Here is a 20,568-nt window from a genome sequence, read left to right on the forward strand (position 1 = left end):
CACCCGTCACCAATGGCCTGAACACCCCACCGTCGGCCAGAGCCTGCAGGGGCCGGGGAGCCCCGTTCCGCAGCCAGGACCTGGAGAACCCTTCCCGGCAATGGGGAGAACCTACGCGGTGCGTCCACCCGTAGCGGGGATCTCCAGGGCGCCCAGAAAGGGGTCCAGCCTCAGAGGCCCAAACTGACAAGCCCAAACGACTCGGTCAGCTTTTTGCGCAGGAAACGCCTGGTTCTGACGGCCCACTTGCCAACCAGCTGGAGCCAGGGCTTGGCCAGAGCCCAGGCCACAGCCGGGAGGGTTTTGCCCGCAATATTCTCCTGACAAGTCTCCAGGGATACCTGTAGGGAGGATTTCTGCATATGCTCCGCACAAAGGGACACAAACAACTCCACAACAGACAGCTTGGCATTGAGAACAACTAACACTGATGTTTAGATCACCTGCTTTTAACTAAAGTGTCTCGATGGCATTAACAGCATCATGCTCAAGGTTCATCTGGGAAGTCACCTCAGGCTCAGGCTGCTCTTCAGGCCTCAGCCCCTCACTGGGAGATGCTCTCTGGGAGCCCAGGGCAAACCAGAGCCTCCCAGGGCAGCACAGACCCACCTGCAAGGGGAAGGAGGATTGCCGCCTGTCCGCAGCACCTCCACGGCAATGGTCCAACCGCACCAGCAGCGTTTGCCAGTCCAGGCAGGCAGAACACAGCACCAACCAGGATCTCCCCACCGAGCACAGGACGGACCGGCTTCCCAAGAAAGGAAGGGCTGCTGGACAGGGCAGGACAGGTCTGCACTGGGACAGAAGCCGAGGAAGAGCCCAGCAGGCTGCTACACCCCTGCAGCACAGCCAGACTAGTACTCCCGGCTGGAATCACAACCATTTACGTCCCTGGAAACCCACCATCCTACGGACCAGTACAGCCGGAGCAGAGATCCAAGCCCGCCCCGCAAGGGCCAGAGGCAAGAACAACCTCAGGGCATTTCTCCCCTAAGAAAACAGAAACGCAAGAGTTAAACAGCAGCTTGTCATTTTGGAGGCAGCGGGAGCTACCAACACTCCCAGCAGATCTCAGCTCACCTGGGAAACTCCCATTACCACTCCCACTGAAAAACTGCCCAAAAAATTCACCTTGCCCAAAAGTGGGACTGGAGGAAAAAAGCCATCGTTTCTTCCATCTGCCTGAGATAATCTTGGGCAGTTTCTCCATCCTAAAAAACATCTCCAAGTTATATCAAACCCTTACCTTTATTTCCATTGCACCATTATTAGAAAACAAATTGGAACCATTTCTGAGGCTGGTACTTAAGTCAGCTGGCATTTTTCTTTCAAGAGCCTGGCAAATAAAAGCTCTGCTTTGCCTCTCCCAAGCGCTTCAGTGTTTTGACCGTGACTCCATTTTCTTCCCTGTAGATTTCAAATGAAGTTCCAATTTAAACAACTCAAGATGAATTTCTGACGGATAACGCCAGAATCACCCAGGGACTAGCTCAGTTGGTTACAGCAGGGTGCTAACAGCACCAAGAAAGCCTAACAGAAGAGAGGAGAGACTTATTTGACCACAAAACACTCGATTGCTTTAGATGAGCAACAGCACGGCTGAAGCTGTCAGCGAATGCAGCTGACAGCTGCAATGAATGCAGCTCATGCCTGTTACCTGGCACGGGCAAAGGCCACGGAGATCTCCCAGGCTCCGACTCACCCAAGGCGCTCCGCAGTCAGAAGGGCACAACAACCACAAGGCTCCCAGTCCCCCGGAGCTGCCAGCGTCATTCCGGGTGGGAACCTCGAGCCCCGAGTGAGAGCACTGGGTCCAAAAAACACTCCGGCAGGTCACATATCACCACTGCAGGGACATTCGATCCCAGGGGGAATAACCATGAAATACACTGCAAAGACAAGAACCACGCGCGTGTCAATAGCAGCACGTCGGCCATAGGGCTCTCTAAACATTCTGAAGGAAAGGAACTGAAGTCTCCCCGCTGCAGCAAGTGCTGCTTGTTTCCTTTCGGACAGAAGGTGCTCCTAAACCGGGATTAGAACAAAAGGCCCCCACACATTCGAGGACCTTCCAGGGCCCTGTTTGTTTGCCCAAGCAGTCCGCGGCTAGATGAAAATGTGCATCTCCCTACTCAACCCTACTAACCTTAACTCGAACCCTCCTGCGAACAGACAGGGAGAACCTGGGGGTTCCAGGACCCTGGGCCTTCCAGGGATCCAGTCCGGGAGAGATCCTGGGCCGTGGGTAATTCCAGCAGGGAGAGACCCAATCCTGGCCACAGAGCCCTGGAAGAGAACAGAACCACAGAACCAGCACCCAGCCAGCAGCTCCTCAGTCCTGGCAGGTCAGCGGCACTTCCAGGAGCACACCAGGCTGGCAGCAAACTGCCCAAAGGGCGCTCAGCCCTAGACCCTTCAAACCCTCCAAAGTAGCTTGGCCAGGGGGCAGGGTCAGCACCAAAGACACAGACACCAACCTCAGGAGCTCAGGGTCATTGGCGACAGCTCAGAGCAGCCAAGAACCTCCCAGGGAGAAGCTCCGCAATGCTCCCCAGCACTGCTACCCAAGGTGGCCTACAGGGACTGAGATCCAGCACCAGGGACCCTGAGCCTTACCCCCAGCAGCTGGGAATCCCCCGTCACAGCCCAGCCCTGGAGAGCCCCCCCAGAACTGGCAATTCCCGCGGGTGCGTCCGCCCGTAGGCCAAGAGGCTCCGGCTGTGCCGGGACAGGGCCCAGGTCGGGCAACTGCTGCAATAAACAGGCGCACACAACTCCCACGGCGGGAACAGCTGGGCTCAGCCTCCTCCGGCGTCGCCCCAAAGCCGGGCCAGGGCTTCAGGAGCAATGCAGGAGCTGCCTTTGGCCCCGCTCCTCCCAACAAGGCCACAGGACTCATCTCAGGGCCCTGTCCGGCCTCTGAACACAGAAAGGTCAAGCCATGTTTCACTGATGAGCACTGACCCAGCCCTGAACACTGATGATCCCGGCTATTACACTACTGAGGGGATACAAAGACAACACCCGGGTTGAAGGCTCACCCAGAGATCAGCTTTGGCTCAAGACTCCGGTTCAGGCCTCAGTGCTTCAATAAGTCCCAAGCCGTTCGGACCTCCGCAGAAAGCCTGTTGCCATCTCCGGTGGAACCACACTTCAGGCAGCACTTCCTCTGCCCACTCCCGAGGCTATTTAGCCTGCCAGCAAAGAGCAGGGGCTGACCTGGGAATGACAGAAGGCAGGGAGGGGAAAGGACCCTTTTGCTTCCATCCAGAAAGCCAAAGGCCGTCAAAAAACCCTCTGGTGAACACCTGAGCAGCACCAGGAGATGAAAGGCCTGGCACTCCTGACTCCCAGAGCCCCCAGGCCTGCCCTGCCCCTCACCTTCAGCCCTTGTCTTGGACAGCAAGGCAATCCCAGGGACAGAAATCCAGGCTCCCGCTGCTCCTGGACGGAGGCACCCAACAGCTCCGTGCTGGCTGAACACGGCAGCAAAATCAGGATGCTGCTCTTCCTTGGGCAAAACTCCAGCCACTAAAAAGCTGGAACGCAGGACAACCCTGCCTCTCCACCGGGGCACTTGGATCCAGCCCTACTGACACATGGACATTTGAGACAGGAATCCATAACCCTCCGTGAAATCACATCACAGCCCCCAGGTCTTTTCCTGTTCGTGTCCTCACCTACCTGGCATAGGCTTCTTCCAAGGGTTCGCAGACACTTTGCCTCTAGCCAAAAAGATGAACATCGCTTTACTTCGAGGTTTCAAGAAGTGACATCAAGTCACCCTAGTCACATCCTTCACATCAGACTCTCCTGTAAAAAGAAACAGATTTTCCTCCTCAGATCATTTCTTCAGCTGTCAGGAATGCCAAGATCTCACACGTACTCCCAGAAATTCTCTCAGCACCATTTGCTGCTTCTCTCTCTGCCAGGGCACCAACAAGTCCTGGGTTGCTTCTTGTTCCCTGCTGGCCAGTGACCTTGAGCGATAAAAGAAGGCACCAGTATTGCTGCTAATTTTACAGCCACAGGCTTTCAACTTCGCACAAGTTAAAAGCAGAAGCAGACACTCCTCCCCCTGCTGGAGCTGATGGGTCCATGCCCCGCTCTGCTCTCACAAACCCTTCAGCCCCGCTGCCAAACCCAGCACTGCTGCAGATCTGCAACACAACAGCACTTTATCCACGGGGGGCTGCCCCAAACACACATTTCCCATCACGGGTCCAGAGCAGCCCCAGCGCTTATTTTACATCTCCCCAAGCACGGCCAAGGCCCCCCCCAGGTGCACAGGAACATCAAATCCTCACGGTGTACCAAGAGCACCAGCAGGTTCCACCCATTCAGGCAACAACTGCTCCAGTTCACTGCCGGGCACTGGCACTGCTCGGTGTGGGAGGATCCGCTGAGCTCCTGGGTATACTGAAGGACAAAACACAAAGACAACATTAATTCTTTCCACAAAACAAAAAAAGAATAAAAAAATCATAAAAAATTCTGCCATACCCTAGAAACACCTTCTTCATCCTGAATTTAGCATCCTGCAGCTTAAAACAACCATTAAAAAGAGAAAACACATGAGCTAGACAAAAGCACCTGCGAGTGGACAGACCTGCAGACTCACACCCTGCTGGAAAATGGTTTTGCCAAGTCTTTTCCTCCCAAGCCCTTCTCCATCCATAGGGATCACTGCACTCACCCCAAGGTACTCAGCAGGGAAAAGGAACAAATGGAGACTCGGTGGCTGCCCTGGGCTCTCTCCTTGCACCGCCCCGGGCAGTGACCAGGTGTTTTGCCACTCCACGGCAGCAGGAGAATGGACACAGACGCCAAGAGGAAGAATGGTCCTAGTTTACTATCAGTGCCAAGGCAAAACAGGGGCAAAAGGACACATTTGGTAAAACAATGAGCCTATCACTCACTTGGCTTCAGCGGCGAGACAAAATAAGCAAGGGAATGCCTCTGACCATTCCTACAGGAGCGGGAAAGAGAGAACGGTGCCTGACACCCGTCACCAATGGCCTGAACACCCCACCGTCGGCCAGAGCCTGCAGGGGCCGGGGAGCCCCGTTCCGCAGCCAGGACCTGGAGAACCCTTCCCGGCAATGGGGAGAACCTACGCGGTGCGTCCACCCGTAGCGGGGATCTCCAGGGCGCCCAGAAAGGGGTCCAGCCTCAGAGGCCCAAACTGACAAGCCCAAACGACTCGGTCAGCTTTTTGCGCAGGAAACGCCTGGTTCTGACGGCCCACTTGCCAACCAGCTGGAGCCAGGGCTTGGCCAGAGCCCAGGCCACAGCCGGGAGGGTTTTGCCCGCAATATTCTCCTGACAAGTCTCCAGGGATACCTGTAGGGAGGATTTCTGCATATGCTCCGCACAAAGGGACACAAACAACTCCACAACAGACAGCTTGGCATTGAGAACAACTAACACTGATGTTTAGATCACCTGCTTTTAACTAAAGTGTCTCGATGGCATTAACAGCATCATGCTCAAGGTTCATCTGGGAAGTCACCTCAGGCTCAGGCTGCTCTTCAGGCCTCAGCCCCTCACTGGGAGATGCTCTCTGGGAGCCCAGGGCAAACCAGAGCCTCCCAGGGCAGCACAGACCCACCTGCAAGGGGAAGGAGGATTGCCGCCTGTCCGCAGCACCTCCACGGCAATGGTCCAACCGCACCAGCAGCGTTTGCCAGTCCAGGCAGGCAGAACACAGCACCAACCAGGATCTCCCCACCGAGCACAGGACGGACCGGCTTCCCAAGAAAGGAAGGGCTGCTGGACAGGGCAGGACAGGTCTGCACTGGGACAGAAGCCGAGGAAGAGCCCAGCAGGCTGCTACACCCCTGCAGCACAGCCAGACTAGTACTCCCGGCTGGAATCACAACCATTTACGTCCCTGGAAACCCACCATCCTACGGACCAGTACAGCCGGAGCAGAGATCCAAGCCCGCCCCGCAAGGGCCAGAGGCAAGAACAACCTCAGGGCATTTCTCCCCTAAGAAAACAGAAACGCAAGAGTTAAACAGCAGCTTGTCATTTTGGAGGCAGCGGGAGCTACCAACACTCCCAGCAGATCTCAGCTCACCTGGGAAACTCCCATTACCACTCCCACTGAAAAACTGCCCAAAAAATTCACCTTGCCCAAAAGTGGGACTGGAGGAAAAAAGCCATCGTTTCTTCCATCTGCCTGAGATAATCTTGGGCAGTTTCTCCATCCTAAAAAACATCTCCAAGTTATATCAAACCCTTACCTTTATTTCCATTGCACCATTATTAGAAAACAAATTGGAACCATTTCTGAGGCTGGTACTTAAGTCAGCTGGCATTTTTCTTTCAAGAGCCTGGCAAATAAAAGCTCTGCTTTGCCTCTCCCAAGCGCTTCAGTGTTTTGACCGTGACTCCATTTTCTTCCCTGTAGATTTCAAATGAAGTTCCAATTTAAACAACTCAAGATGAATTTCTGACGGATAACGCCAGAATCACCCAGGGACTAGCTCAGTTGGTTACAGCAGGGTGCTAACAGCACCAAGAAAGCCTAACAGAAGAGAGGAGAGACTTATTTGACCACAAAACACTCGATTGCTTTAGATGAGCAACAGCACGGCTGAAGCTGTCAGCGAATGCAGCTGACAGCTGCAATGAATGCAGCTCATGCCTGTTACCTGGCACGGGCAAAGGCCACGGAGATCTCCCAGGCTCCGACTCACCCAAGGCGCTCCGCAGTCAGAAGGGCACAACAACCACAAGGCTCCCAGTCCCCCGGAGCTGCCAGCGTCATTCCGGGTGGGAACCTCGAGCCCCGAGTGAGAGCACTGGGTCCAAAAAACACTCCGGCAGGTCACATATCACCACTGCAGGGACATTCGATCCCAGGGGGAATAACCATGAAATACACTGCAAAGACAAGAACCACGCGCGTGTCAATAGCAGCACGTCGGCCATAGGGCTCTCTAAACATTCTGAAGGAAAGGAACTGAAGTCTCCCCGCTGCAGCAAGTGCTGCTTGTTTCCTTTCGGACAGAAGGTGCTCCTAAACCGGGATTAGAACAAAAGGCCCCCACACATTCGAGGACCTTCCAGGGCCCTGTTTGTTTGCCCAAGCAGTCCGCGGCTAGATGAAAATGTGCATCTCCCTACTCAACCCTACTAACCTTAACTCGAACCCTCCTGCGAACAGACAGGGAGAACCTGGGGGTTCCAGGACCCTGGGCCTTCCAGGGATCCAGTCCGGGAGAGATCCTGGGCCGTGGGTAATTCCAGCAGGGAGAGACCCAATCCTGGCCACAGAGCCCTGGAAGAGAACAGAACCACAGAACCAGCACCCAGCCAGCAGCTCCTCAGTCCTGGCAGGTCAGCGGCACTTCCAGGAGCACACCAGGCTGGCAGCAAACTGCCCAAAGGGCGCTCAGCCCTAGACCCTTCAAACCCTCCAAAGTAGCTTGGCCAGGGGGCAGGGTCAGCACCAAAGACACAGACACCAACCTCAGGAGCTCAGGGTCATTGGCGACAGCTCAGAGCAGCCAAGAACCTCCCAGGGAGAAGCTCCGCAATGCCCCCCAGCACTGCTACCCAAGGTGGCCTACAGGGACTGAGATCCAGCACCAGGGACCCTGAGCCTTACCCCCAGCAGCTGGGAATCCCCCGTCACAGCCCAGCCCTGGAGAGCCCCCCCAGAACTGGCAATTCCCGCGGGTGCGTCCGCCCGTAGGCCAAGAGGCTCCGGCTGTGCCGGGACAGGGCCCAGGTCGGGCAACTGCTGCAATAAACAGGCGCACACAACTCCCACGGCGGGAACAGCTGGGCTCAGCCTCCTCCGGCGTCGCCCCAAAGCCGGGCCAGGGCTTCAGGAGCAATGCAGGAGCTGCCTTTGGCCCCGCTCCTCCCAACAAGGCCACAGGACTCATCTCAGGGCCCTGTCCGGCCTCTGAACACAGAAAGGTCAAGCCATGTTTCACTGATGAGCACTGACCCAGCCCTGAACACTGATGATCCCGGCTATTACACTACTGAGGGGATACAAAGACAACACCCGGGTTGAAGGCTCACCCAGAGATCAGCTTTGGCTCAAGACTCCGGTTCAGGCCTCAGTGCTTCAATAAGTCCCAAGCCGTTCGGACCTCCGCAGAAAGCCTGTTGCCATCTCCGGTGGAACCACACTTCAGGCAGCACTTCCTCTGCCCACTCCCGAGGCTATTTAGCCTGCCAGCAAAGAGCAGGGGCTGACCTGGGAATGACAGAAGGCAGGGAGGGGAAAGGACCCTTTTGCTTCCATCCAGAAAGCCAAAGGCCGTCAAAAAACCCTCTGGTGAACACCTGAGCAGCACCAGGAGATGAAAGGCCTGGCACTCCTGACTCCCAGAGCCCCCAGGCCTGCCCTGCCCCTCACCTTCAGCCCTTGTCTTGGACAGCAAGGCAATCCCAGGGACAGAAATCCAGGCTCCCGCTGCTCCTGGACGGAGGCACCCAACAGCTCCGTGCTGGCTGAACACGGCAGCAAAATCAGGATGCTGCTCTTCCTTGGGCAAAACTCCAGCCACTAAAAAGCTGGAACGCAGGACAACCCTGCCTCTCCACCGGGGCACTTGGATCCAGCCCTACTGACACATGGACATTTGAGACAGGAATCCATAACCCTCCGTGAAATCACATCACAGCCCCCAGGTCTTTTCCTGTTCGTGTCCTCACCTACCTGGCATAGGCTTCTTCCAAGGGTTCGCAGACACTTTGCCTCTAGCCAAAAAGATGAACATCGCTTTACTTCGAGGTTTCAAGAAGTGACATCAAGTCACCCTAGTCACATCCTTCACATCAGACTCTCCTGTAAAAAGAAACAGATTTTCCTCCTCAGATCATTTCTTCAGCTGTCAGGAATGCCAAGATCTCACACGTACTCCCAGAAATTCTCTCAGCACCATTTGCTGCTTCTCTCTCTGCCAGGGCACCAACAAGTCCTGGGTTGCTTCTTGTTCCCTGCTGGCCAGTGACCTTGAGCGATAAAAGAAGGCACCAGTATTGCTGCTAATTTTACAGCCACAGGCTTTCAACTTCGCACAAGTTAAAAGCAGAAGCAGACACTCCTCCCCCTGCTGGAGCTGATGGGTCCATGCCCCGCTCTGCTCTCACAAACCCTTCAGCCCCGCTGCCAAACCCAGCACTGCTGCAGATCTGCAACACAACAGCACTTTATCCACGGGGGGCTGCCCCAAACACACATTTCCCATCACGGGTCCAGAGCAGCCCCAGCGCTTATTTTACATCTCCCCAAGCACGGCCAAGGCCCCCCCCAGGTGCACAGGAACATCAAATCCTCACGGTGTACCAAGAGCACCAGCAGGTTCCACCCATTCAGGCAACAACTGCTCCAGTTCACTGCCGGGCACTGGCACTGCTCGGTGTGGGAGGATCCGCTGAGCTCCTGGGTATACTGAAGGACAAAACACAAAGACAACATTAATTCTTTCCACAAAACAAAAAAAGAATAAAAAAATCATAAAAAATTCTGCCATACCCTAGAAACACCTTCTTCATCCTGAATTTAGCATCCTGCAGCTTAAAACAACCATTAAAAAGAGAAAACACATGAGCTAGACAAAAGCACCTGCGAGTGGACAGACCTGCAGACTCACACCCTGCTGGAAAATGGTTTTGCCAAGTCTTTTCCTCCCAAGCCCTTCTCCATCCATAGGGATCACTGCACTCACCCCAAGGTACTCAGCAGGGAAAAGGAACAAATGGAGACTCGGTGGCTGCCCTGGGCTCTCTCCTTGCACCGCCCCGGGCAGTGACCAGGTGTTTTGCCACTCCACGGCAGCAGGAGAATGGACACAGACGCCAAGAGGAAGAATGGTCCTAGTTTACTATCAGTGCCAAGGCAAAACAGGGGCAAAAGGACACATTTGGTAAAACAATGAGCCTATCACTCACTTGGCTTCAGCGGCGAGACAAAATAAGCAAGGGAATGCCTCTGACCATTCCTACAGGAGCGGGAAAGAGAGAACGGTGCCTGACACCCGTCACCAATGGCCTGAACACCCCACCGTCGGCCAGAGCCTGCAGGGGCCGGGGAGCCCCGTTCCGCAGCCAGGACCTGGAGAACCCTTCCCGGCAATGGGGAGAACCTACGCGGTGCGTCCACCCGTAGCGGGGATCTCCAGGGCGCCCAGAAAGGGGTCCAGCCTCAGAGGCCCAAACTGACAAGCCCAAACGACTCGGTCAGCTTTTTGCGCAGGAAACGCCTGGTTCTGACGGCCCACTTGCCAACCAGCTGGAGCCAGGGCTTGGCCAGAGCCCAGGCCACAGCCGGGAGGGTTTTGCCCGCAATATTCTCCTGACAAGTCTCCAGGGATACCTGTAGGGAGGATTTCTGCATATGCTCCGCACAAAGGGACACAAACAACTCCACAACAGACAGCTTGGCATTGAGAACAACTAACACTGATGTTTAGATCACCTGCTTTTAACTAAAGTGTCTCGATGGCATTAACAGCATCATGCTCAAGGTTCATCTGGGAAGTCACCTCAGGCTCAGGCTGCTCTTCAGGCCTCAGCCCCTCACTGGGAGATGCTCTCTGGGAGCCCAGGGCAAACCAGAGCCTCCCAGGGCAGCACAGACCCACCTGCAAGGGGAAGGAGGATTGCCGCCTGTCCGCAGCACCTCCACGGCAATGGTCCAACCGCACCAGCAGCGTTTGCCAGTCCAGGCAGGCAGAACACAGCACCAACCAGGATCTCCCCACCGAGCACAGGACGGACCGGCTTCCCAAGAAAGGAAGGGCTGCTGGACAGGGCAGGACAGGTCTGCACTGGGACAGAAGCCGAGGAAGAGCCCAGCAGGCTGCTACACCCCTGCAGCACAGCCAGACTAGTACTCCCGGCTGGAATCACAACCATTTACGTCCCTGGAAACCCACCATCCTACGGACCAGTACAGCCGGAGCAGAGATCCAAGCCCGCCCCGCAAGGGCCAGAGGCAAGAACAACCTCAGGGCATTTCTCCCCTAAGAAAACAGAAACGCAAGAGTTAAACAGCAGCTTGTCATTTTGGAGGCAGCGGGAGCTACCAACACTCCCAGCAGATCTCAGCTCACCTGGGAAACTCCCATTACCACTCCCACTGAAAAACTGCCCAAAAAATTCACCTTGCCCAAAAGTGGGACTGGAGGAAAAAAGCCATCGTTTCTTCCATCTGCCTGAGATAATCTTGGGCAGTTTCTCCATCCTAAAAAACATCTCCAAGTTATATCAAACCCTTACCTTTATTTCCATTGCACCATTATTAGAAAACAAATTGGAACCATTTCTGAGGCTGGTACTTAAGTCAGCTGGCATTTTTCTTTCAAGAGCCTGGCAAATAAAAGCTCTGCTTTGCCTCTCCCAAGCGCTTCAGTGTTTTGACCGTGACTCCATTTTCTTCCCTGTAGATTTCAAATGAAGTTCCAATTTAAACAACTCAAGATGAATTTCTGACGGATAACGCCAGAATCACCCAGGGACTAGCTCAGTTGGTTACAGCAGGGTGCTAACAGCACCAAGAAAGCCTAACAGAAGAGAGGAGAGACTTATTTGACCACAAAACACTCGATTGCTTTAGATGAGCAACAGCACGGCTGAAGCTGTCAGCGAATGCAGCTGACAGCTGCAATGAATGCAGCTCATGCCTGTTACCTGGCACGGGCAAAGGCCACGGAGATCTCCCAGGCTCCGACTCACCCAAGGCGCTCCGCAGTCAGAAGGGCACAACAACCACAAGGCTCCCAGTCCCCCGGAGCTGCCAGCGTCATTCCGGGTGGGAACCTCGAGCCCCGAGTGAGAGCACTGGGTCCAAAAAACACTCCGGCAGGTCACATATCACCACTGCAGGGACATTCGATCCCAGGGGGAATAACCATGAAATACACTGCAAAGACAAGAACCACGCGCGTGTCAATAGCAGCACGTCGGCCATAGGGCTCTCTAAACATTCTGAAGGAAAGGAACTGAAGTCTCCCCGCTGCAGCAAGTGCTGCTTGTTTCCTTTCGGACAGAAGGTGCTCCTAAACCGGGATTAGAACAAAAGGCCCCCACACATTCGAGGACCTTCCAGGGCCCTGTTTGTTTGCCCAAGCAGTCCGCGGCTAGATGAAAATGTGCATCTCCCTACTCAACCCTACTAACCTTAACTCGAACCCTCCTGCGAACAGACAGGGAGAACCTGGGGGTTCCAGGACCCTGGGCCTTCCAGGGATCCAGTCCGGGAGAGATCCTGGGCCGTGGGTAATTCCAGCAGGGAGAGACCCAATCCTGGCCACAGAGCCCTGGAAGAGAACAGAACCACAGAACCAGCACCCAGCCAGCAGCTCCTCAGTCCTGGCAGGTCAGCGGCACTTCCAGGAGCACACCAGGCTGGCAGCAAACTGCCCAAAGGGCGCTCAGCCCTAGACCCTTCAAACCCTCCAAAGTAGCTTGGCCAGGGGGCAGGGTCAGCACCAAAGACACAGACACCAACCTCAGGAGCTCAGGGTCATTGGCGACAGCTCAGAGCAGCCAAGAACCTCCCAGGGAGAAGCTCCGCAATGCCCCCCAGCACTGCTACCCAAGGTGGCCTACAGGGACTGAGATCCAGCACCAGGGACCCTGAGCCTTACCCCCAGCAGCTGGGAATCCCCCGTCACAGCCCAGCCCTGGAGAGCCCCCCCAGAACTGGCAATTCCCGCGGGTGCGTCCGCCCGTAGGCCAAGAGGCTCCGGCTGTGCCGGGACAGGGCCCAGGTCGGGCAACTGCTGCAATAAACAGGCGCACACAACTCCCACGGCGGGAACAGCTGGGCTCAGCCTCCTCCGGCGTCGCCCCAAAGCCGGGCCAGGGCTTCAGGAGCAATGCAGGAGCTGCCTTTGGCCCCGCTCCTCCCAACAAGGCCACAGGACTCATCTCAGGGCCCTGTCCGGCCTCTGAACACAGAAAGGTCAAGCCATGTTTCACTGATGAGCACTGACCCAGCCCTGAACACTGATGATCCCAGCTATTACACTACTGAGGGGATACAAAGACAACACCCGGGTTGAAGGCTCACCCAGAGATCAGCTTTGGCTCAAGACTCCGGTTCAGGCCTCAGTGCTTCAATAAGTCCCAAGCCGTTCGGACCTCCGCAGAAAGCCTGTTGCCATCTCCGGTGGAACCACACTTCAGGCAGCACTTCCTCTGCCCACTCCCGAGGCTATTTAGCCTGCCAGCAAAGAGCAGGGGCTGACCTGGGAATGACAGAAGGCAGGGAGGGGAAAGGACCCTTTTGCTTCCATCCAGAAAGCCAAAGGCCGTCAAAAAACCCTCTGGTGAACACCTGAGCAGCACCAGGAGATGAAAGGCCTGGCACTCCTGACTCCCAGAGCTCCCAGGCCTGCCTTGCCCCTCACCTTCAGCCCTTGTCTTGGACAGCAAGGCAATCCCAGGGACAGAAATCCAGGCTCCCGCTGCTCCTGGACGGAGGCACCCAACAGCTCCGTGCTGGCTGAACACGGCAGCAAAATCAGGATGCTGCTCTTCCTTGGGCAAAACTCCAGCCACTAAAAAGCTGGAACGCAGGACAACCCTGCCTCTCCACCGGGGCACTTGGATCCAGCCCTACTGACACATGGACATTTGAGACAGGAATCCATAACCCTCCGTGAAATCACATCACAGCCCCCAGGTCTTTTCCTGTTTGTGTCCTCACCTACCTGGCATAGGCTTCTTCCAAGGGTTCGCAGACACTTTGCCTCTAGCCAAAAAGATGAACATCGCTTTACTTCGAGGTTTCAAGAAGTGACATCAAGTCACCCTAGTCACATCCTTCACATCAGACTCTCCTGTAAAAAGAAACAGATTTTCCTCCTCAGATCATTTCTTCAGCTGTCAGGAATGCCAAGATCTCACACGTACTCCCAGAAATTCTCTCAGCACCATTTGCTGCTTCTCTCTCTGCCAGGGCACCAACAAGTCCTGGGTTGCTTCTTGTTCCCTGCTGGCCAGTGACCTTGAGCGATAAAAGAAGGCACCAGTATTGCTGCTAATTTTACAGCCACAGGCTTTCAACTTCGCACAAGTTAAAAGCAGAAGCAGACACTCCTCCCCCTGCTGGAGCTGATGGGTCCATGCCCCGCTCTGCTCTCACAAACCCTTCAGCCCCGCTGCCAAACCCAGCACTGCTGCAGATCTGCAACACAACAGCACTTTATCCACGGGGGGCTGCCCCAAACACACATTTCCCATCACGGGTCCAGAGCAGCCCCAGCGCTTATTTTACATCTCCCCAAGCACGGCCAAGGCCCCCCCCAGGTGCACAGGAACATCAAATCCTCACGGTGTACCAAGAGCACCAGCAGGTTCCACCCATTCAGGCAACAACTGCTCCAGTTCACTGCCGGGCACTGGCACTGCTCGGTGTGGGAGGATCCGCTGAGCTCCTGGGTATACTGAAGGACAAAACACAAAGACAACATTAATTCTTTCCACAAAACAAAAAAAGAATAAAAAAATCATAAAAAATTCTGCCATACCCTAGAAACACCTTCTTCATCCTGAATTTAGCATCCTGCAGCTTAAAACAACCATTAAAAAGAGAAAACACATGAGCTAGACAAAAGCACCTGCGAGTGGACAGACCTGCAGACTCACACCCTGCTGGAAAATGGTTTTGCCAAGTCTTTTCCTCCCAAGCCCTTCTCCATCCATAGGGATCACTGCACTCACCCCAAGGTACTCAGCAGGGAAAAGGAACAAATGGAGACTCGGTGGCTGCCCTGGGCTCTCTCCTTGCACCGCCCCGGGCAGTGACCAGGTGTTTTGCCACTCCACGGCAGCAGGAGAATGGACACAGACGCCAAGAGGAAGAATGGTCCTAGTTTACTATCAGTGCCAAGGCAAAACAGGGGCAAAAGGACACATTTGGTAAAACAATGAGCCTATCACTCACTTGGCTTCAGCGGCGAGACAAAATAAGCAAGGGAATGCCTCTGACCATTCCTACAGGAGCGGGAAAGAGAGAACGGTGCCTGACACCCGTCACCAATGGCCTGAACACCCCACCGTCGGCCAGAGCCTGCAGGGGCCGGGGAGCCCCGTTCCGCAGCCAGGACCTGGAGAACCCTTCCCGGCAATGGGGAGAACCTACGCGGTGCGTCCACCCGTAGCGGGGATCTCCAGGGCGCCCAGAAAGGGGTCCAGCCTCAGAGGCCCAAACTGACAAGCCCAAACGACTCGGTCAGCTTTTTGCGCAGGAAACGCCTGGTTCTGACGGCCCACTTGCCAACCAGCTGGAGCCAGGGCTTGGCCAGAGCCCAGGCCACAGCCGGGAGGGTTTTGCCCGCAATATTCTCCTGACAAGTCTCCAGGGATACCTGTAGGGAGGATTTCTGCATATGCTCCGCACAAAGGGACACAAACAACTCCACAACAGACAGCTTGGCATTGAGAACAACTAACACTGATGTTTAGATCACCTGCTTTTAACTAAAGTGTCTCGATGGCATTAACAGCTTCATGCTCAAGGTTCATCTGGGAAGTCACCTCAGGCTCAGGCTGCTCTTCAGGCCTCAGCCCCTCACTGGGAGATGCTCTCTGGGAGCCCAGGGCAAACCAGAGCCTCCCAGGGCAGCACAGACCCACCTGCAAGGGGAAGGAGGATTGCCGCCTGTCCGCAGCACCTCCACGGCAATGGTCCAACCGCACCAGCAGCGTTTGCCAGTCCAGGCAGGCAGAACACAGCACCAACCAGGATCTCCCCACCGAGCACAGGACGGACCGGCTTCCCAAGAAAGGAAGGGCTGCTGGACAGGGCAGGACAGGTCTGCACTGGGACAGAAGCCGAGGAAGAGCCCAGCAGGCTGCTACACCCCTGCAGCACAGCCAGACTAGTACTCCCGGCTGGAATCACAACCATTTACGTCCCTGGAAACCCACCATCCTACGGACCAGTACAGCCGGAGCAGAGATCCAAGCCCGCCCCGCAAGGGCCAGAGGCAAGAACAACCTCAGGGCATTTCTCCCCTAAGAAAACAGAAACGCAAGAGTTAAACAGCAGCTTGTCATTTTGGAGGCAGCGGGAGCTACCAACACTCCCAGCAGATCTCAGCTCACCTGGGAAACTCCCATTACCACTCCCACTGAAAAACTGCCCAAAAAATTCACCTTGCCCAAAAGTGGGACTGGAGGAAAAAAGCCATCGTTTCTTCCATCTGCCTGAGATAATCTTGGGCAGTTTCTCCATCCTAAAAAACATCTCCAAGTTATATCAAACCCTTACCTTTATTTCCATTGCACCATTATTAGAAAACAAATTGGAACCATTTCTGAGGCTGGTACTTAAGTCAGCTGGCATTTTTCTTTCAAGAGCCTGGCAAATAAAAGCTCTGCTTTGCCTCTCCCAAGCGCTTCAGTGTTTTGACCGTGACTCCATTTTCTTCCCTGTAGATTTCAAATGAAGTTCCAATTTAAACAACTCAAGATGAATTTCTGACGGATAACGCCAGAATCACCCAGGGACTAGCTCAGTTGGTTACAGCAGGGTGCTAACAGCACCAAGAAAGCCTAACAGAAGAGAGGAGAGACTTATTTGACCACAAAACACTCGATTGCTTTAGATGAGCAACAGCACGGCTGAAGCTGTCAGCGAATGCAGCTGACAGCTGCAATGAATGCAGCTCATGCCTGTTACCTGGCACGGGCAAAGGCCACGGAGATCTCCCAGGCTCCGACTCACCCAAGGCGCTCCGCAGTCAGAAGGGCACAACAACCACAAGGCTCCCAGTCCCCCGGAGCTGCCAGCGTCATTCCGGGTGGGAACCTCGAGCCCCGAGTGAGAGCACTGGGTCCAAAAAACACTCCGGCAGGTCACATATCACCACTGCAGGGACATTCGATCCCAGGGGGAATAACCATGAAATACACTGCAAAGACAAGAACCACGCGCGTGTCAATAGCAGCACGTCGGCCATAGGGCTCTCTAAACATTCTGAAGGAAAGGAACTGAAGTCTCCCCGCTGCAGCAAGTGCTGCTTGTTTCCTTTCGGACAGAAGGTGCTCCTAAACCGGGATTAGAACAAAAGGCCCCCACACATTCGAGGACCTTCCAGGGCCCTGTTTGTTTGCCCAAGCAGTCCGCGGCTAGATGAAAATGTGCATCTCCCTATTCAACCCTACTAACCTTAACTCGAACCCTCCGGCGAACAGACAGGGAGAACCTGGGGGTTCCAGGACCCTGGGCCTTCCAGGGATCCAGTCCGGGAGAGATCCTGGGCCGTGGGTAATTCCAGCAGGGAGAGACCCAATCCTGGCCACAGAGCCCTGGAAGAGAACAGAACCACAGAACCAGCACCCAGCCAGCAGCTCCTCAGTCCTGGCAGGTCAGCGGCACTTCCAGGAGCACACCAGGCTGGCAGCAAACTGCCCAAAGGGCGCTCAGCCCTAGACCCTTCAAACCCTCCAAAGTAGCTTGGCCAGGGGGCAGGGTCAGCACCAAAGACACAGACACCAACCTCAGGAGCTCAGGGTCATTGGCGACAGCTCAGAGCAGCCAAGAACCTCCCAAGGAGAAGCTCAGCAATGCTCCCCAGCACTGCTACCCAAGGTGGCCTACAGGGACTGAGATCCAGCACCAGGGACCCTGAGCCTTACCCCCAGCAGCTGGGAATCCCCCGTCACAGCCCAGCCCTGGAGAGCCCCCCCAGAACTGGCAATTCCCGCGGGTGCGTCCGCCCGCAGGCCAAGAGGCTCCGGCTGTGCCGGGACAGGGCCCAGGTCGGGCAACTGCTGCAATAAACAGGCGCACACAACTCCCACGGCGGGAACAGCTGGGCTCAGCCTCCTCCGGCGTCGCCCCAAAGCCGGGCCAGGGCTTCAGGAGCAATGCAGGAGCTGCCTTTGGCCCCGCTCCTCCCAACAAGGCCACAGGACTCATCTCAGGGCCCTGTCCGGCCTCTGAACACAGAAAGGTCAAGCCATGTTTCACTGATGAGCACTGACCCAGCCCTGAACACTGATGATCCCAGCTATTGCACTACTGAGAGGATACAAAGACAACACCCGGGTTGAAGGCTCACCCAGAGATCAGCTTTGGCTCAAGACTCCGGTTCAGGCCTCAGTGCTTCAATAAGTCCCAAGCCGTTCGGACCTCCGCAGAAAGCCTGTTGCCATCTCCGGTGGAACCACACTTCAGGCAGCACTTCCTCTGCCCACTCCCGAGGCTATTTAGCCTGCCAGCAAAGAGCAGGGGCTGACCTGGGAATGACAGAAGGCAGGGAGGGGAAAGGACCCTTTTGCTTCCATCCAGAAAGCCAAAGGCCGTCAAAAAACCCTCTGGTGAACACCTGAGCAGCACCAGGAGATGAAAGGCCTGGCACTCCTGACTCCCAGAGCCCCCAGGCCTGCCCTGCCCCTCACCTTCAGCCCTTGTCTTGGACAGCAAGGCAATCCCAGGGACAGAAATCCAGGCTCCCGCTGCTCCTGGACGGAGGCACCCAACAGCTCCGTGCTGGCTGAACACGGCAGCAAAATCAGGATGCTGCTCTTCCTTGGGCAAAACTCCAGCCACTAAAAAGCTGGAACGCAGGACAACCCTGCCTCTCCACCGGGGCACTTGGATCCAGCCCTACTGACACATGGACATTTGAGACAGGAATCCATAACCCTCCATGAAATCACATCACAGCCCCCAGGTCTTTTCCTGTTCGTGTCCTCACCTACCTGGCATAGGCTTCTTCCAAGGGTTCGCAGACACTTTGCCTCTAGCCAAAAAGATGAACATCGCTTTACTTCGAGGTTTCAAGAAGTGACATCAAGTCACCCTAGTCACATCCTTCACATCAGACTCTCCTGTAAAAAGAAACAGATTTTCCTCCTCAGATCATTTCTTCAGCTGTCAGGAATGCCAAGATCTCACACGTACTCCCAGAAATTCTCTCAGCACCATTTGCTGCTTCTCTCTCTGCCAGGGCACCAACAAGTCCTGGGTTGCTTCTTGTTCCCTGCTGGCCAGTGACCTTGAGCGATAAAAGAAGGCACCAGTATTGCTGCTAATTTTACAGCCACAGGCTTTCAACTTCGCACAAGTTAAAAGCAGAAGCAGACACTCCTCCCCCTGCTGGAGCTGATGGGTCCATGCCCCGCTCTGCTCTCACAAACCCTTCAGCCCCGCTGCCAAACCCAGCACTGCTGCAGATCTGCAACACAACAGCACTTTATCCACGGGGGGCTGCCCCAAACACACATTTCCCATCACGGGTCCAGAGCAGCCCCAGCGCTTATTTTACATCTCCCCAAGCACGGCCAAGGCCCCCCCCAGGTGCACAGGAACATCAAATCCTCACGGTGTACCAAGAGCACCAGCAGGTTCCACCCATTCAGGCAACAACTGCTCCAGTTCACTGCCGGGCACTGGCACTGCTCGGTGTGGGAGGATCCGCTGAGCTCCTGGGTATACTGAAGGACAAAACACAAAGACAACATTAATTCTTTCCACAAAACAAAAAAAGAATAAAAAAATCATAAAAAATTCTGCCATACCCTAGAAACACCTTCTTCATCCTGAATTTAGCATCCTGCAGCTTAAAACAACCATTAAAAAGAGAAAACACATGAGCTAGACAAAAGCACCTGCGAGTGGACAGACCTGCAGACTCACACCCTGCTGGAAAATGGTTTTGCCAAGTCTTTTCCTCCCAAGCCCTTCTCCATCCATAGGGATCACTGCACTCACCCCAAGGTACTCAGCAGGGAAAAGGAACAAATGGAGACTCGGTGGCTGCCCTGGGCTCTCTCCTTGCACCGCCCCGGGCAGTGACCAGGTGTTTTGCCACTCCACGGCAGCAGGAGAATGGACACAGACGCCAAGAGGAAGAATGGTCCTAGTTTACTATCAGTGCCAAGGCAAAACAGGGGCAAAAGGACACATTTGGTAAAACAATGAGCCTATCACTCACTTGGCTTCAGCGGCGAGACAAAATAAGCAAGGGAATGCCTCTGACCATTCCTACAGGAGCGGGAAAGAGAGAACGGTGCCTGACACCCGTCACCAATGGCCTGAACACCCCACCGTCGGCCAGAGCCTGCAGGGGCCGGGGAGCCCCGTTCCGCAGCCAGGACCTGGAGAACCCTTCCCGGCAATGGGGAGAACCTACGCGGTGCGTCCACCCGTAGCGGGGATCTCCAGGGCGCCCAGAAAGGGGTCCAGCCTCAGAGGCCCAAACTGACAAGCCCAAACGACTCGGTCAGCTTTTTGCGCAGGAAACGCCTGGTTCTGACGGCCCACTTGCCAACCAGCTGGAGCCAGGGCTTGGCCAGAGCCCAGGCCACAGCCGGGAGGGTTTTGCCCGCAATATTCTCCTGACAAGTCTCCAGGGATACCTGTAGGGAGGATTTCTGCATATGCTCCGCACAAAGGGACACAAACAACTCCACAACAGACAGCTTGGCATTGAGAACAACTAACACTGATGTTTAGATCACCTGCTTTTAACTAAAGTGTCTCGATGGCATTAACAGCATCATGCTCAAGGTTCATCTGGGAAGTCACCTCAGGCTCAGGCTGCTCTTCAGGCCTCAGCCCCTCACTGGGAGATGCTC

At 55.2% G+C, this 20,568-nt stretch overlaps 8 long non-coding RNA genes across 20 annotated transcripts; all 8 read right to left on the reverse strand.

Annotated features, from left to right (window-relative positions):
* Positions 1–893: 893 nt before the first annotated feature.
* LOC136305101 (uncharacterized) lies at positions 894–2,453 on the reverse strand. The gene is made up of 4 exons (XR_010725035.1): positions 2,147–2,453; positions 1,703–1,889; positions 1,132–1,407; positions 894–990 (listed from the first exon to the last, which is right to left on the reverse strand). It is a non-coding gene; the product is annotated as an uncharacterized lncRNA (long non-coding RNA).
* Positions 2,454–3,046: 593 nt separating this feature from the next.
* Positions 3,047–4,991, reverse strand: LOC136305093 (uncharacterized). 4 transcript variants are annotated; one of them, XR_010725027.1, is made up of 4 exons: positions 4,315–4,991; positions 3,685–3,813; positions 3,382–3,589; positions 3,047–3,219 (listed from the first exon to the last, which is right to left on the reverse strand). It is a non-coding gene; the product is annotated as an uncharacterized lncRNA (long non-coding RNA). The 4 variants fall into 4 exon arrangements; XR_010725026.1 differs by having other exon boundaries at positions 3,685–3,980; XR_010725025.1 differs by having other exon boundaries at positions 3,908–4,991.
* Positions 4,992–5,909: 918 nt separating this feature from the next.
* Positions 5,910–7,461, reverse strand: LOC136305094 (uncharacterized). The gene is made up of 4 exons (XR_010725028.1): positions 7,149–7,461; positions 6,705–6,891; positions 6,134–6,409; positions 5,910–5,992 (listed from the first exon to the last, which is right to left on the reverse strand). It is a non-coding gene; the product is annotated as an uncharacterized lncRNA (long non-coding RNA).
* Positions 7,462–8,048: 587 nt separating this feature from the next.
* On the reverse strand, positions 8,049–9,993 carry LOC136305090 (uncharacterized). 4 transcript variants are annotated; one of them, XR_010725022.1, is made up of 4 exons: positions 9,317–9,993; positions 8,687–8,815; positions 8,384–8,591; positions 8,049–8,221 (listed from the first exon to the last, which is right to left on the reverse strand). It is a non-coding gene; the product is annotated as an uncharacterized lncRNA (long non-coding RNA). The 4 variants fall into 4 exon arrangements; XR_010725021.1 differs by having other exon boundaries at positions 8,687–8,982; XR_010725020.1 differs by having other exon boundaries at positions 8,910–9,993.
* A 918-nt stretch (positions 9,994–10,911) lies between these two features.
* On the reverse strand, positions 10,912–12,463 carry LOC136305092 (uncharacterized). The gene is made up of 4 exons (XR_010725023.1): positions 12,151–12,463; positions 11,707–11,893; positions 11,136–11,411; positions 10,912–10,994 (listed from the first exon to the last, which is right to left on the reverse strand). It is a non-coding gene; the product is annotated as an uncharacterized lncRNA (long non-coding RNA).
* A 587-nt stretch (positions 12,464–13,050) lies between these two features.
* LOC136305105 (uncharacterized) lies at positions 13,051–14,995 on the reverse strand. 4 transcript variants are annotated; one of them, XR_010725046.1, is made up of 4 exons: positions 14,319–14,995; positions 13,689–13,817; positions 13,386–13,593; positions 13,051–13,223 (listed from the first exon to the last, which is right to left on the reverse strand). It is a non-coding gene; the product is annotated as an uncharacterized lncRNA (long non-coding RNA). The 4 variants fall into 4 exon arrangements; XR_010725045.1 differs by having other exon boundaries at positions 13,689–13,984; XR_010725044.1 differs by having other exon boundaries at positions 13,912–14,995.
* Positions 14,996–15,909: 914 nt separating this feature from the next.
* On the reverse strand, positions 15,910–16,889 carry LOC136305107 (uncharacterized). The gene is made up of 3 exons (XR_010725048.1): positions 16,709–16,889; positions 16,138–16,413; positions 15,910–15,996 (listed from the first exon to the last, which is right to left on the reverse strand). It is a non-coding gene; the product is annotated as an uncharacterized lncRNA (long non-coding RNA).
* Positions 16,890–17,165: 276 nt separating this feature from the next.
* On the reverse strand, positions 17,166–19,997 carry LOC136305104 (uncharacterized). 4 transcript variants are annotated; one of them, XR_010725042.1, is made up of 4 exons: positions 19,321–19,997; positions 18,691–18,819; positions 18,388–18,595; positions 17,166–18,225 (listed from the first exon to the last, which is right to left on the reverse strand). It is a non-coding gene; the product is annotated as an uncharacterized lncRNA (long non-coding RNA). The 4 variants fall into 4 exon arrangements; XR_010725041.1 differs by having other exon boundaries at positions 18,691–18,986; XR_010725040.1 differs by having other exon boundaries at positions 18,914–19,997.
* Positions 19,998–20,568: the final 571 nt, after the last annotated feature.

This window comes from Chamaea fasciata, unplaced genomic scaffold (assembly GCF_029207755.1).
Source record: "Chamaea fasciata isolate MVZ Bird 193981 ecotype frontalis unplaced genomic scaffold, bChaFas1.0.hap1 SCAF_282, whole genome shotgun sequence".
Lineage (NCBI taxonomy): Eukaryota > Metazoa > Chordata > Aves > Passeriformes > Sylviidae > Chamaea > Chamaea fasciata.